A 13,597-nucleotide genomic window follows, 5' to 3' on the forward strand; every position below is an offset into this window, starting at 1 on the left:
CTCATTTGAGGGTGGGGGAAGATGGCCATGGCTTCTTCCTTCTGGTAATGGCTTTACGTTAATTATATTGACTGACATGGCTGACACAAATTTATGGGAACACTAAAAATGCAATGGTGTTTTAATTCTCGCTCTAATTTTAGCAGACAGGAATAAAGCACTCAGAGCTCTGTTGCCTCCAGGATGAGTCATCTGGCCCCCATGTTCATAGCTGACTTTCCACGTGCAGATCGCCATGGTTCCCGGCGCACCACTAAGGTTTACCATGTGCACCAATTGCCATTTGCAATCAGAATAACAAAAAGAGTTTCTCTTTAAAATAAATCCCCCAATGAATCGTGGGAAGCAACCCTTTCACAAGAGAAGTTATTATTGTTGTTATTACACTTTTAGAATGTTCAGAGCACTTCGCACATATTATCTCACTAAGTGCTACAATCACCCTCTGAAGTAGATCAGTATTCTGGTCCTCCTATCGCAAAGGAGGGTTTTACAGCTCATGTGCTATGCCACTCTCAAAATGCCAGTGCGGAACATGTGCCAAAAAATCCAGTTGTAACGTTTAATGATACAACGTATTATCTAAGACAGGGATGGGCAACCTGTGGCCTTGCAGATGTTTAGGGGTCTTGACAGATGTTTAGCAACAGGGAGCATGGCTAGCGGTCACACATAATGGCAGCTGCAGTTCAGTCATATCTGCAGAGCCACAGGTTCCCCATCCTTGTTCTAAGGCCAGCCTCATAAGTGTTGCTATTCAAAGTAGTTGCACCAAATAATCTAAGAGGTGCAGGTCCAGAGTCCCTTGAGATTTTTCAGGGGATACTGGCCCACACATCTTGAAGGAACATAGTGCCATGTGGCCCCAAGACTTGCATTTTGCAGTGTCCTCTGTGGCACTGGTATGTTGCCTGAAAACTTTGCCACCCAAACTATCACTTGGGCTGTTTCTGCAGCTGGGCCATCCCCAATGTTATCCAGATGGAAACCTGCACAAGAAAAAGAATTTCAGTGTAATCATAGCAGTATGAAATTTAGTTATATGCTGCATTACTGAAACTGTTTTTCTTACTAGTTCTTTTGTGGGGGTGAAAATCTGGGCACAAACCATTGAAACCAGAAGGACATGGATCATTTATCCAGATGTACTATGCCTAGTTTCTGCACTGATGATTCACTGGGCTTGGGTTCAACAGAGAAGGCCCCATATAGCCCTGGATCTTGTATTCATCAGTTATAGAAAAGTCTAGTTTGTTTTACACTTCTTTTCTTCTAATTTGTCCCAAAACAAATATCTAAAGTCATTGTTCATATAGGAAAGTCTTTGGCTGTGTACACACTTCTGTTTAATCTGAATTCAGTGCATTCCCATTACTGGTTTGGGAAGCGGTGTGCATACAACATTTGCCATAATCCATATCTTTCTGGTATGTATCCTGTCATTTCTTATAAAATACTGTGCTTTGGTGTGGTTTCTCCCAAGCCAGGCTTCACCCAAATCAAGAAAAAGAATACCCCAGCTGTGTTTTATGTTGGTACTGTGTACACACAGTATTTGCTTGCAAGGTTCCTGGGTTTGTTTTCAGGTACTTGAGTTTTCCCATAAGGCAGGTATCTCCAACCAAGAAATTGTCAAGGGCATAATCACAAAATGTCTGAATGGGTGGGGCGAGCCTAGTCACAAAAGACTGCTGGGGGAGCCTGCTGGTCACCAAGAACAAATAATTTATCAAAGAAACTTCTCCCAATGCCCACAAAAGCCAGGCTAAGCTGACACATCAAATAACAGAGAACGTGCTCAGGCAAAAATACCCAGGCAAACACCCCAAAACCAATTCTTTCCGCACAAAACAGGCAATACTCTCAAGCCAACTGCCCCTAAAACAAGCAGCATCACAATGCCAACCCTCCCAAATTGGCAACACCCACACACCCCTACCACTTTTGCTCTCTTTTGTATTTCATGGACACCTGCCCTAGATTTCCTGTATCTGGGGGGAACCATAGCTTGCTTATGGGCCAGGAAAATTGGGAAAGCTCTTGGAATTTCAGAGAAGTAGTTCTAAGGACTTTGATATAGTGGAACACACAAGTCCACTATTCTCTTACATTGTGATGGGATGGGGAAGTAAAATGGAAAGAGTTGAATCTTTTGCCTTTCATTTTTACAACAAAAGGCCAACATCTTCTGAGGCGCTCCTTCATGTGTCTCCTCCTCGAGAGGTCCGGAGGGTGGCAACAGGAGAACAGGCCTTCTCTGCGGTGGCTCCCTATCTGTGGAATGCTCTCCCCAGAGAAGTTCACCTGGTGCCTTCATTATACACCTTCAGGCACCAGGCAAAAATGTTCCTTTTTAAACAAGCCTTTGGTTGATCTAATTTACATCCTATGCTCTTTTAAAATGTGTTATTTTTGTTGTGGGGGGTATTGGGTTGTTGTTTTTATTTTTATTATGTATTTTGTGGTTTTATATCTTGATTTTATACTGTGAACTGCCCAGAGACCCCCAGGTATAGGGTGGTATATAAATTCAATAAATAATTTAAAAATAATAATGTAGATGGTAGATGAACCAGTGTTTTTTCCCCTGCAGGGATGCAGGGGTATGCACACCCCTAAACATTTTGTGAATCTTTGTACTTTTGTCCATTTAGTGTATTTATTTTCCCCAATTTGAACTATAAAATGGTGGTTTTCTTGAGTCAAAATGAGAGTACTCCTAAACATTTTTTAATAGAAAAAAGCACTGAGATAAACAATATGTTAATTACTGGTGACCTGAAAAGGTTGCAAGATGCATACTTACATCCCTACATACTTTGAGAACTGCTGTTGGCAAAACCTTGGCTTAAGGGTGAGATCTGATAAATTATCAACCATTGGAATAAGATGAAATTAGAAATATAATTGAGTCCTCCTAAATCTAATGTGAAATACCCAACACAGAAGAGGAAAGATGGAGCCAGGAGGCAAAGAGATACCCATTAAGGAACGATGAAACTGGAGGGGCGACCTAATAGAGGCTGGAGGGAAGATTAGTCACAGAGCTGTTGGTAGGTTGGGGAATTGAAGAAGAAAGCTGTAAACTTAGATATGACAACATCCTTAATGTGGCCTTGGGCAATTGCCTTGGATTTTGTTCCTTCGCTCCTCATCTGAGGTAATGAAATTAATTTTACCTCTCAGGACTGCAATTTGCAATTAATTAATCTTGATAAAGGCACTTTGAAGAAAGCCCCCAAAGCATGGAAGAGTTTAACCAACCCATCCTTGGAATGGCTACTGCGCCCCAAAATGCTTTTGATGTTTTAACACAAAGCAGGCTGGAGAGAAAATTATTTTAAAACATTGCTATTACAATTAGCGGGTTTGAATAGGTCCGTATCGAATGTTTGCCCATCTTGATCTTCAGGACAAAAGTTGCATTTTCAGGTGGGATGTAATATTTATTTGAAAATTTACAGAGTAATCCCATGCATGTTTATGCAGAACAAAGTCCATTTGTGGTCAATGGCACTTACTTCCAGGAAAGTGTATCTACTTTAATCAGTGAGAAATCCTCTTACTTCATACAAATTGTTATTTTTCAGCCCGATCTGGTTTGCTGCTATTTGATTCTTCTATAGGGATAAGTATATATAGCCAACTGTTCTAATCAATATTCAAAACTGGCTCTTTTAAGTAAAAATCGCAACACTGGAAGCTCTGATCACAGGTGTGTTGTTTGGCCCTGAGAGATAAACCTTTCACTCTCACCATCAGAAACTAGCAGGGCTTCAGAAGTGTGGTTCTGCCACTCTGAGCAATCCCCGGGCAGCATTCAGATCGCTATGTAAAGCTCAGAAACACAGAATTAAATGTAATGGTTTGCTAATTTAACCTTTTAGATTTACCACACCACATCCTGGACATTTTCTAAAGCACTTCAAATAGTACAAAACACATTTCTACGTTCATAAAAGCCATAACCTAACAAGTGCAGACTTTCTGTGACACCTGTGTTTTATTTTTGCTGTGTAACATTCCATCTTTATTCACAGAATACAAAGGTCTTTGCTTTAAAAACAAAAACATAGAAACCTTCACCATGGGCAATGCCAGTATTTATGCACTTTAGTCACATAAAAGGTTCCACATGAAATTATTTCACATTAAAGCACCTTCCCTGCAGAGACTCACCCTACTTTTTGTGATGCGGCACTTTGAAACAAATTGCTTAACTCTTGCAAAGGACTCCCACTTTCAAAAGGATATTACTGCTGTGTCCCAAAGTGATTCTTCTGTGAAAGTGTTATCATTAAAAAACAGCAACAAATGCTCATGACTAACTATAAGGAGGAAAGCAGCTTCTTTAAGCCAGCTCTCTCCCCTGCCCCCACTCTACCCACAGTAGTGGCTAATAGGCTTGGCTAAGTATTGCAGTGTTAATTGCATGAATTTAGAGATTTTTCTAAATGCAAATTCCAGATGGGATTTTAGGAAGTCTGTGGCTAGTTTGCATGGTTGGAAAAAAGACAATTTGGCTGGATTGTTATGTACCTGCATAGTTGATGAACCTGCAGTGTATGGCATGGGCTGATTAGGGACTCAATAAACTTTTTTTCCTCCCTGGCAGCTTTCTACTGTAAAAATCAGGGGTGAGCACTGTCAATCACCTGGCAGGCAATGATACCTGGCTGTTGGACTGCATTCAGCTTGATGGATCACAATGTCACAGAGCTCTGCTGTAAAAACAAAAACAAAAACCAGAGCCTAGACTCAAAGAAGGCTGTCCAATGTAGCAGTGCCCTTTTTAGATAATGTTGACTATGTTATCATTCTGGAGCATCTCAGGGAAGTGGGAAACTGTCCTTAACTGGTCCCATTCCTACCTCCAGGACCGTTTCCAGAAAGTAGTTATGGGAAGTTACTATTTAGCACCATGGGAGTTGCCCTGTGTTGCCCTGAGGGTTTCCATCTTGTCCCCTATGCTGTACAAGCCACTGAGAGTCATCATCAGGAGTTGTGGAGCAAAGTGCCATCAACTTGCAGATGAGTCCCATCTGAATCGGAAGAGACAGTTGAAGTATTAGACGAGTGCTTGGAGGCAGCAATGAGCTGGATGTAGCCAATAAATTGAAGCTGAATCCTGAAAAGTCATAGGTGTCATGTGTCCCCAGTTCTTACGTCTGAGTGCTGGGGAGATGGTCTGTTCTGGATGGGGTGGCACTTCCTTAGAAGTCTGCAGCTTGTGTGTGTGCACGCTCCTGGATTCAGCTATGTCACTGAAGGCTCAGGTACCTTGGTGGCGAAAGGTGCAATTTTCAAGATGGTTTGCCAGCGATGGTCTCTTTTGGACTTGGCCACGCTAGTAACTTCCAGACTGGATTATTGCAATATACTCTAGTTGGGGCTGTCTTCAAAGATGACTTGGAAACTTCCAGTTGGTCAAAATGCAGTGGCTAGATTACTGGCTGGGGTTTCATTTAGATCCCATATAGCTCCTGTTTTATAGCAGTTGCACTGGTTGTCAATTCATTTCTGACCCTAATTCAAGGTGCTCAGATTAGTGTTTAAAGCAGAAAACAACTCAGATCCCAAATCCTTGAAAGACTGTCTCTTACTCTACAGGCCCCTCTAGTGTTAAGATTGACAGAGGTGGCCCTCTCGGTTGTTCCACCACCCTCAGAAGCTTGGGGGGGGGTGGCGGCCAAGGAGAGGGCCTTCTCTGTGGCAGCCCCTCAGTTCTGTCTGGCATCTTCCTTACACAGTTTTCAGCCACCTCCTTACTCTGTTTTTGACACCTGATATGTATGTTTTTAGGACCCAACCTATTTTTGTTATTGTAAGTTATTTTAAACTCTTTTTAATGTTGCATTTTGATTATTGTAAGCTGTCCCATTACCTAAGGGAGAATGGCAGGCAATAAATTAAACTACTATTACTACTACTAATGGTAATAATATTGTCTTGTAATTTTAAAAATAATATTCTAGGCAGAAAGAAAAAAGTAGTTCTTGGAAAGCTGTGTGTCCCCTCTCCATCTCCAGAGTGCATATATTCCCTATTTATTTAAAGGCCACAAATACAGAAGAAATACAGCTCAAATGTTTTGAGACCAAGAGTACATTGGGAACTCTATGGAACTGTCATGGGCACAATGCATCACTCTTTTTACAGAAGTAAAACTGATGATGCTCAGAATTCCCCTTCCCCACAAAAGACAAAACACTTACACCCTTTATCGCTACGGCTAGTGGTTGTGTGTGAGAGTGCTGTGATGCCCAAAGGTGGACTTCAGTCATACAAGAAGGCTATCTCCCCTGAAGCAGAGCTCCATGGTCTTTTATTCCCAATACACTTCATGGGGATAACATGACATGGTCCAGAAAGCCCTGCAAATTATTGGTGGTTGCAAAGAAATGAGTTATTTTGAATGTATTCTCATAGCAATCTATTGTTCCACCACCCTTACCCAGGGTTTATTCTTGTGAAAAATAAGGGGGGAAAGGAGGACAAGTTGTGCACTTTCCACACAGCAGAATTTCTGCAGTTATAATTTAAGAGAACACCACAAAATCTCCCTTGACTCCCTGTGGTTTGTATGACTTCATTGAAGGCTAACTGCATTGGAGACCTTAGGGCATAAAGGATTGCTATGATGCCTCAGCTTTTCTGTGAAAAGCAATAGAGGTCCAGACATTACCAGCATTATTATTAAGCATTATTAAATAAAAGTGTTATATCTATAAAAACCAAGGACGATGCTCCTGAAAAGATACATCGAATGGTTGGATTTTTGCTGCTTGAATTTTGAGTGATTGACCTAACTACACCCAGAGACATATAATATTTTTTTTTAATGTTTCGGGTGCTTTATTCTTCCTTTAAGCTATTATGCACTAACCCCATCCCATTTACTAAGGCCGCATTTCAACTCTGATGTAAGGTACTTCAGTCAATTGAAATCAGTGGGGTTGGCCCAATGTAATTCTGTTTGATTTTGGCCTAAGTGTCCGAAGTTTACCAGACAGACCTTGTTCTCAACAATGGCATAAAGTATTCATAGGCCAATGCCAATAAGTAAACTATTTTGCAAAAAAAGCTGTGGCAAGATGATGCATACTCAGAAATTCAAGAAGTAGATCACACAAATCTCTCTATTTCTATGCGCATTGTCAGTATGTTTACTTGGAATTATGTTCATTACAATCAATGGTACTTCTTTCCGAGGATCTGATCTGCCATTATGGCTCCCTATTTGTTTTGAGGATCAATTTTAAGTGGTGGCCTTAATTCCAGGTATCTAAGGGAACATCTTTCTCAACATTAACCTGCCCGTCAGTCAAGATCTCATTCAGAGGCCTTTTCTGTACCAAGGTACATTGGTGGGATGGAGAAACTTTTCAGTGTGACTTCCAATTTATGAAGCTCCATTTGTAGGCATGTTTGCCTGTCACCTCCTCAACCTCTTCACCTCCAGACAAAGTCTGTCCCATTGGGTCTTTTAATTACTTCCTAACATGCTTGTCCTCTTTTACCTGACTGATCTGTTATTTTTGAGTTCATGATTTTTAGCTGCAGTCAGTGTGGCTTTTAAAACCTGCTATTTTATAGTTAACACTTGCCAGTTTTATTGTCTTTTAAATAGTTTTAGTGAAAGCCCCTTTTGCAAAAGACAGGGCAGAAATGCCTCAGATAAAGAACTAAAGGTTGACATATACATACCTTAAAATTTTATACCAGGATGTATGTGATCTATGATGTAGATTTAGAAGCTAAATTTTTAAGCCAAAACTTGCATGTCGCAAGAACAGATGTAAAAAAGAAAACCTCCAGCAAGTATTATACAATCTGGTAAACAGCAGTACCTTTTTCCTACTGGGAACTGCATCCACATTCTGCTGTGGTGATTTAATGTGGATCTCTCAATATTAAAGGCTGATTCATAAATTACAATAATACATTGGAGCCCTAGTCTCATAGTTTCTTTTCACACTGCTTTGGTAAATCTGTGGTTGCTAGCTAGAACCATATGAATGGGGCTGAGCAACACTCCTTTGGACAGAAAAAACCCCCCTGAATCCAGATGTTGCTGGAGTAGCTGAAAATATAAGCCCCACATCATTGTGGTGTGATATAAATCTGCATTCCATGGTCTTTGGATCATGATTATGACAGCAATTCTATAAGGGTGTAACATAGGACATGTAACCTTCCAACAGAAGCAGTAGCTTGCTGTTAATTCTACATGTTCATAAGCAACACTATGAGTTTAATGGAATTTTGCCAGCATTCTCTAAAGCTTTGGTCAACGGAATGTTTTTTGCTATGCCTACACCCCACCCTTCGGAAGATGCCATTGCATACCTTTTGCCAATCTAAAGAAAAATGTCCACATTAGTAACATTTCCCCCTCTTGGTCTGCATGTATGTCCAACCTTACGATCTCTGCAGTTCACTATCAGCAGGCAACCAGTTGCTCCTCACATCCTGGCTCCGCAGAAAGAGAGAAAACACAAAATGTAAACTCAAGTGCTGACTAATATGTGGAATTTGGAGATGCGTATGAAATTAAGTTAATAAATTCTGTTCAGCTCTCAGTAGACAAGTGATTACGCCTAAACAAATCAGTTGCCTTGTTAACAGCCACAGCATTAATGCATCGGAAATATTGTGCGTTGATTAGACTTGCAAGAAATCTGTTAGAAGACAAGCCAAAGCCACGTGCAACCTCGATAATCTTTTGATACATGCACCACCTGAAGTCCTAAATATGACATTGTACGGTCAGACACAGTCAACTACAGACATTGGCCATCTGCACAGGCGTTGCAGTTTGCCTTGCATGAATGTTATGAATGAAACAAAAACATGGACACAGTACCTACAACCAGGGAGATTGTTTCAATTATTGCAAATAAGGTTGTACAAGGCACAAGCAATCTTAAACCAAGGACTCTACCAGTCAGACTCAAGTAGTAGACTCTCTGTGCTACTTTGGGTTCAGCCAGCTCTTGCCTGGGTTCCAGTACCACCGTTGCAGGGTGGTATTGCAGCAGGTGACTGGAGGGGCCAGCAGGGTTCCATTTAGTCCTATAAATCTCCTGGCATAGGCCTAGTTCTTCAGCCTGAGAAAGTGCTTGTTCACACACATATGTTTGCCTGACTAACGGCCCAGGATACCTGAAGGAGCATCTCCACCCCCATCGTTCTGCCCAGACACTGAGGTCCAGTGCTGAGGACCTTCTGGCAGTTCCCTCACTGTGAGAAGTGAGATTACAGGGAAAAAGGCAGAGGGCCTTCTCAGCAGTGACACCAGCCCTGTGGAACGCCCTCTCATTAGATGTCAAGAAAATAAACAACTATCTGACTTTTAGAAGACACCTGAAGGCAGCCCTGTTTGGGAAGTTTTTAATGTTTGATGTTTATTGTTTTTAATATTCTGTTGGGAGCTGCCCAGAGCTTTCCTCAGATGGTGAGCCAGCCTTAGACAGCTGGCTTTGGGTGACATGAAAAGGTGGTCCAAGCTATTTATTTATTGCAATTTTTGCTGCCAGGGAAGGGAAGAGGCACTTTTGGGCTTGGTTTGCTTGAAGTGCCAGAATAATTTGTGAGGTAGATTCTCTTGGGAGGGAGGAGCATCACTCACCACAAAATATATTGGGCTGACACTATCTAAACCAATAGTCTGGAAAGGATGGGTCATACGGATGGGAGAGACTAATAGACATGGCAGACCTAAGAAGCTGTTTCTGGATGCAATGAGAACCCTAGTGCGGCGTAATGCAGCTGGTGTTTCCTTCAAGGTCAGCAGGGCATGTAGCCAGAGAGGAAAAGGTTTCATCATCCTAAAAACTATTTCTACAGCCAGTTTGCCATGATGGTACCTGGGCTAAGACCCACCAGTCTCTACTGCACGCTTCTGTAAGTAGGTTGTAAATACCAGGTGGAGGTTAAAAGGAAATATTTTCAAAGGAAACTCCAGCTGCACTCCAAGGAATCTGAAATGGCTCTCCTCTGGTGAAAATATCTACTCTGATGCTTAAAGATGATTTAGCTCCTAAGGCTGTCAGTCTGGCACTTTCATTTACTTCTTAAATGTACACACTTTCCCCAAATATTAAGCTACCCATTCAGTACTCTGTTGAGAAACTGACATAAAGCAGACCCTTTAAAATGCTGTTTACTGTGTGTACTAATCTCAAGGCTGTTTCTCGGAAATGCATTAAAAAACTCATAAACTATTTGAGAGATATGAGAGGTATAAAGCAAAAACAAGGAGGCACTGGCAGGGAATTGAAAGTCAAGGACCCTCTTCGTGATGCATGTGGCGGAATGGAGGCAGCGTATGCTTACTGGGAGTCTGTTTCTGCATTTCAGTCCTTGTAAGGTGCTGCACATGTGCTATCTAGTTCTTGAACTAGCACAAAATGAGAATCTGCATTATACTGATGTGAATGCAGGAATCGCAAAGACAAAATTCCCTACATGGATATCACAGAATCATAGAATTTTCAAGTTGGAAGGACAATGCAGGACTCTCAACTAAAGCATCCATGACAGATGGCCATCCAACCTCTGCTTAGAAACCTCCAAGGAAGGAGAGTCCATCACCTCCCAAGGGAGTCCGTTCCACTGCCAAACAGCTCTTCCTGTCAGGAAGTTCTTGATGTTCAGTTGGAATTGCCTTTCTTGTAACTTGACTCAAATAAGCTTTACTCAGAGTAGACCCATTGAAACTAATGGACCTAACTTATCTATGTATCTTAACTTTAATGGGTCTACTTTGAGTATGATAAGGGTTGAAATACCACCCAGAGAGACTTAGGATAGGGAAGAAATTGGATTCGGTTCTTATTTAAAGGCAACCTACTGAACCTGCACTTTCTAAAAAGAGCGTGTGAACCAAAACACTACCGCTGTCCAAAATTCAATTTCTCAATTTTTCAGTTCTCCAGCCAAGTAATGTCTCTAAAAATGAATTTATTAGTGTAAAGTGCATATATGCATAGATTAGTGAGAATAGTGCTGTATATTAGAGGGAAATGCTTTGCAAAAACGTATATATTAGGAAAAACTGCATACAACAATGTAACGTATTAGGAGAATTTCATACTAAAATGCCAATGAATCTTCATGAGAACTTAAAGAAAAAATGCAAACTCTTATGGAAACTTGGGAACTGAAAAAGTGAGAGAAACCAAAATGGACATGCCTAGCCATCCCTAGTTCTGAGCAAGTGTATAGAATTGTGCTACAATTCCCTCTTTTATCTTCATGCTTTACCGTTGAAACCATTTATTTTTAACAGCTGCCTTTTGCCTCTCCCTTTTCTTCCCCACGCTACTGAGCTCCTTTCCGCCTTCACAAGTTCAGCCGGTGGGCTTCCCGTATTGTCAGGTCTCTTTCTGCAACTCAACAGTAATGGGCTTGAGCGGAAGCTCCTCTTTTGCAGAGTCTGTTGCCTAGCAATCTGCTTTGCAGGGCCTGATAGATACAACAAAGTCTTTACAAAAGAAAAAGGAACAAGGATTCTTTTTTTTAAAAAAAGAAAAAGAACGATTGTTGTAATCAAAACAGAGAGCTCTTTGGAAGACTTTGCATCGCACCTTCTTATGCTCGACTGCCACGTCTGTGCTGACGAGTTTCCTTATACAACGGTCTTTGTTGCCCCTCTCAGAGTTTCATAATTGGCAGATTGTGCTAAGTGTTATTAGCTATATAGGTTCATTTTAATCTCTCGTTCAATGGAAAACTGGGAATAAATAATGGCTGAGAGTCATGATGGCGATACATTACCTCCAAGATCAGAGGCAGTATGCTGGGAACACAAGCAAGAGATTGTTGTTGTGCTTGTGGAGAGCCAGTGTGGTGTAGTGGTTAAGAGCGGTAGTCTCGTAATCTGGTGAACCGGGTTCGCGTCTCCGCTCCTCCACATGCAGCTGCTGGGTGACCTTGGGCTAGTCACAGTTCTTTGAAGTCTCTCAGCCCCACTCACCTCACAGAGTGTTTGTTGTGGGGGAGGAAGGGAAAGGAGAATGTTAGCCACTTTGAGACTCTTTCACGTAGCGATAAAGTGGGATATCAAATCCAAACACTTCTTGTTTGCTGCTTATGGGCTTCCCATAGGCACCCGGTTGGACATGGTGGGAAGAGAATGCGAGACTAGATAGGCGTCTACATGAAGGTGCAGAGAATATGCACAACATATACACAGCATGCACACATAGTGTTGTAGGAGAATGTGTAGCATCAATTGAATAGCATGCTCCAGAGGTGCCGGCTTGCAAGGGCAATTGTGGGGGCCAACGTCACACACATGACATCATGTCTGCCATCCCAATATCACGTATGTGATGTCAGGATGTTGGGAGCAGAAGGGGGAAGAGACAAACATGGCAGCCATGCAGTGGCGGAGCTTCATGCTCCGGCACCGGGGGTCAGAGAGCAGGCGGGGCGTGCCAGCGCAGGGTGCCCAGCGCGGGCGGGGGGCAGCCGTGATGGCACCCTGCCGGGATCACGCTGCCGGAGCGGTGCCTTCCCCCTGTACTCCTCTTCCTCCACCAGTGCAGCCATGCAGCTTCAGTGGCCGGTGGTTCCTCCTTCACGTCCTCCTGGCACTGCCCTCGGTGGGAGGCTGCTTTGCTTGGCTTCGTGCTTTGCCTCCATGCTTTTGGGACATGGAGGGGGGCAGCCCCAACTCTAAAAATATTTGGGGGGCCCAAAAGGGCTCATCCTCGGGAGCTGGTGCCCAAGGCATGTACATTGGTCATGAACATTAGGCTACACATATTAAGTGAATAATGTGAGGGTGATCCATATTGAGGTCATTGCAGGGGGTTGGACTAGATGACCATTGGTTCCCTTCCAAATCTAAGATTCTATGAGGTGATAATGCTTAACATCCCATTGTTCTACAGTGTCAGGAATGATGACTATTCAGGATGGCTATAGGCTACCTGCAGGACCAGAGGCAGGTGTCTCTTTAACAACATCTGAACAAAAGCTTCTTCCAGTTCCTGGAGCTTAACCCCTTATGCATTACTAATCTACAATGGTGGGCCCAGCTTCTCATGACCTGTTTTAATAAGCCAAGACAGGCAAAGCTCAAGGGGGCAGGTTCCTTGCATTTTTCAAGATCCTTTCAGCAACTTTAGGAGAAAACTCGTAATTGATTCAATCTACTCAGGGCTGGCCCAAGGCATTTTGCTGTCAAGGACAAGATGGTGCACCTTCCTGTTACCTGTACTGTAGCGTGTTAAATGGACAGTTGAGTCATACTTCAATTTTGGGGTGGAATGCAGCAGTATATACTACTGGTGATGAGACATCCTCTAGCACACCTGTGGCTAGCTTTGGCAATGCAGGGCCAGCTGCCTGGAATGCATAACTTTGTATTCCAACATTCCACTACAGCTCTGTTCCCCAGCATTGGTTGCTGAAGGCGGCTATCTGCCTAATGTTAGGGCCAGCCTTGAATCTAGTAGAATGTTGTATGTCTGTGTTTGTGTTTAGTAGTATATACTGCTGCATTCCACCCCAATCTCCAAGTGGTGTGAGCAGTTCTTTTTTTCTAAAAAATTGTTTAGGGGTACTCTTGACTCAAGGAAATCAC

General features: G+C 42.4%; 1 protein-coding gene across 3 annotated transcripts in view; it reads right to left on the reverse strand.

Annotated features, from left to right (window-relative positions):
* HTR1F (5-hydroxytryptamine receptor 1F) overlaps positions 1 to 13,597 on the reverse strand; it is a 98,306-nt gene that overhangs the window by 58,477 nt on the left and 26,232 nt on the right. Inside the window, exon 1 of one of the 3 annotated variants that reach the window (XM_083439282.1) lies at positions 11,782 to 11,801. The exons of 1 other annotated variant lie outside the window; for it this stretch is intronic. The gene's annotated coding sequence lies outside the window, so the exon portion shown is untranslated. Of the gene's footprint in view, positions 1 to 8,349; positions 8,469 to 11,781; positions 11,802 to 13,597 lie in introns of those variants that run through there. One more of the 3 variants, XM_083439281.1, reaches the window with a different exon arrangement.

The sequence above is a fragment of the Podarcis tiliguerta genome, assembly GCF_965153285.1.
Source record: "Podarcis tiliguerta genome assembly, chromosome: 4".
NCBI classification, from domain to species: domain Eukaryota; kingdom Metazoa; phylum Chordata; class Lepidosauria; order Squamata; family Lacertidae; genus Podarcis; species Podarcis tiliguerta.